Source organism: Atta cephalotes (assembly GCF_000143395.1).
Source record: "Atta cephalotes unplaced genomic scaffold scaffold00002, whole genome shotgun sequence".
Classification (NCBI taxonomy): Eukaryota; Metazoa; Arthropoda; class Insecta; order Hymenoptera; family Formicidae; genus Atta; species Atta cephalotes.
In genome coordinates, this window is record NW_012130066.1 from 403,717 (window position 1) to 407,281 (window position 3,565).

A 3,565-nucleotide genomic window follows, 5' to 3' on the forward strand; every position below is an offset into this window, starting at 1 on the left:
ATATACACACACACACACACACACACACACACACACACACGCGCGCGCGCGCGGATATATATATATATATATATATATTCATCGCCGAGACTTGCAAGGTCGCCGTCAAGGTGCTTCGTTCTCGAAAATGGATCGATGCGACCGTCTCGAAGAAAAGCGTTTATAATTCATAGGAATTGCAGAGTATAAAATCGTATGAAAAGGATTTATGCAGGTATCTATCCCAATAAACGGATAATACTAAAAGTATATCATATTAACACAACGTGTATTATGTAAACAATCAAAACTATTAAAAATAATTAAAGAATTAAAGTGTACCTGTGCAAAATGTGACATTAAAAATTTTGGAAAATCTCCCGTAGGGAGATTCAAAATTGAAAGATACCTGAACAATTTATACGAAATTTTGAACGTTCTCGATCGTCGGCTCATTCAACGTAATCGAAGATGACTTTCCAATCCCCGAGCGAACTATACCATCGGACATAACATGGGGATTCCCGATACCGGAGAAACATCCATAGGGAGAAAACGAGACGCAGCGGGATGGGACGAGATGGAACGAGACGAGCTAAGCTATACGTTGCGATGTAAGGCGTCTAGACGCCCCAGTGAGCGTGCCACTTGAAGATGCCGTCTCGCCTGAGCAAGGATCGCGTTATATCCCGACGGAGGTAACGCGGGAATGTTCGATTTCGTATGCGAAAAGGAAGGGCGAGGGTGAGACGGAACAATGGCGTAAACGTACGTGGTATGTGCACATATGTCGGTGCGACGCGACGCGACGCGACGCGTCGCATCCCGGCGTCCCGTTTCGTCCCATCCCGTCCCGTCCCGTTCTGTCGTGTCGCGTCGTCGCGGACGGACAGACGGCGGCATTGCGGGAAATTACGTCGCACGCACGGAACGACCACGAAACCGTAACTCCTGTCCTCGTCCACCTTCCCTCCGGGGCATCAGGATCCTGATGTCCTCCTTCCTGCCCAAGTGCCCACTTGCGGACGTCGGTCAGCCACCTGTCCCCGCCGTATCCTGCTTCAACAGCCGACCGTTCGCCGCCTCGTGTTCACGCTTCCGGGAGGTCGACGATCACGCTTCCGGAAGAACACCGGTGAGATACACGGAAACGGGCACCCCGACTCCGCTTATTTTGGCGATGATGGCTGTCGCTTGCACTTGTACAGGATGTTTCGAAACCAATAATGTCTTTTTTAATTACACAAATATCTTTTCTTTTGCCAGTTTGAGGACGAGCTTTTAACAGGAGTAGGACATCACTTATTGCAATTTTTAATTTTTAACGCATTGTTTATCTTTATAACTAACTTTCATCACAGATTGAAGAATCTGTGTGTGTTGGAATAGAATCTACTTAAAATTTAACTTCACAAATTATTAGGTACACTTTAAAAAAGTTTTTATTAATTAAATATAGCGTATTCTGCATCTAATAAAGGATGTTTTGATTCTTCTAAAAATAGAGGATTATTCACACATTTGCTACGAAAATAAATATTATCTCTTTTATATTTAGTTAATAAAAATTTTTTAATTCTTATAATTATTAAAGCTGAATATATTTCAATAGTTTTCAATAAAGTATCAGACGCGTAAGAATTAAACTTAAATATAGTTAAAAGAACATTGTCTTGTGAACTATGTCTTCTGAACATTCCGTATAAATGGGCAATCAATACAATAATCGATTGCAATAGGTTGCTTTTGAAGCGAAATATTCGAAATATTACGGCAATTAGCACGATAATTTTAGCATTAAGAATAATTATAGCAATTGTAGTAACTATGATTGTCACAATTACTGTAATTTCGATTTGCCCGTGGAATGCGAGTAAGAGTCTAACGAAGAAGCGATGGAGTAAAAACATTCGCAACAAATTCATACATACAAGTATCAGAAAAATTTCCGTCAAATGGCGAGATTTCTGTCGCCTTGACAGCTCTGATGTTTTCTTTTAAATCGTGCGTACGAGGGACGCAGCAAAGTCGAGTTACACATCAAAGAGAATGAGTAACATTTGCAACGTCAGGAAATCTCGCTTTTATCTTTTACACGCGCGATCTTAATAGCAATATCTTCCTTTTGACTTTGTAATGCACACCGGTGAAGCAACGACGGCGGCAGCCAAGCTATTGCTATATGATTTGCATGTTATTAAACATTAATTCAACGCACATTAATTTAACTATGATACTTGCCCGCGATGAGTGAACGAATTCTCAATCGGTTTTAAAAAGAAATGTTTAAGTTTCTATTTATTTTCTTAGAAATATGCAATTAGCCTTGCTTTTTTAAAAAGAAATCAGTTTTCTAAAATATCCTTTATTATCACAATGTTATTTATTTCAAAGATGCTTTATCTAGAATATATGTATTTATCCGATATCTTGAAACGATCGTTAAGTATTACAACATTTTAAAAATAAATACTTAATGATTTTGATAATTATTCTCTAACTTATAAATAAGATTTCAAAAATTAATTTAATATGAAACTAAAATATTTATCATTTATTTCTTAAAAATTAAAAAGATTATTTTTTGTTTTTTAGAACTAAATAAATTTATTAGACCTGAAATTAGACTATACTTATCCAATAAAACTTTTTTCCTTTGAAAGGAAGGATCATTAGATATTATATTTTAAAAATAAATATCTTAAGAATCTTTATTTTAGACCGCATATGTGAGAAACACAATCAATACTATACTAGAAAAATGCCTATTATGATCAAAGCTGAATCTTCATTACTTTTAAATAATGAATCAATCTTTAATTACTAATATACATTATATATATACTTACATTTTTAAAATAAACTTACTTAACGATTTTGATTGTTGTCTAATAATATATAAATAAGATTTAAAAAATTAATACTTTTAATACAAATCTAACGAATTTGCCATTTGTACTTCTTTTTCAAAACCTAAAAAGAGATCTTTTATTTTTAGAAATAAATAAATTTCTATTAAGATACGACACTAAATATTATAATATTATATTATTTTTTTAAATACTTTAGTTTTTAAATATTTTAGTTAATATTTTAGAAAATACATATTTGATAATATGCAACACTGAAATAATTTTTAAGTAAAAATGCATTTTTTTTAACGATATAGAAGCACTAGCGAAAAAATGCGAACGGTCTGCACATTATTCTTATGAGAAAACTATGGAAATGACAGATGTCTCCTCATCTAGAATACCTTCGTCTCGACCTGGGCCGAATGCCCAGCTTGGCTCGATTCAAGTGCGAACTCTCTATCGTCACTTGATAAAAAACAGTTCGCCGCATCCCCGGTTCATGCCGATGCATTGGCGTAATGTGCCTCAGACTTCGATTGCATCAAAACAAGTCAATGCGATATTATTGTAAACGTAAAAAGTTAATCGCTGATTTAAGAAAATGCTTTTTATATTATATTCTTAATATCATTTATCAAATATCTATTAAAAAAAAGGGATCTATATATATATATATATATATATATATATATATATATATATATATTATTATTATATATATATATATATAT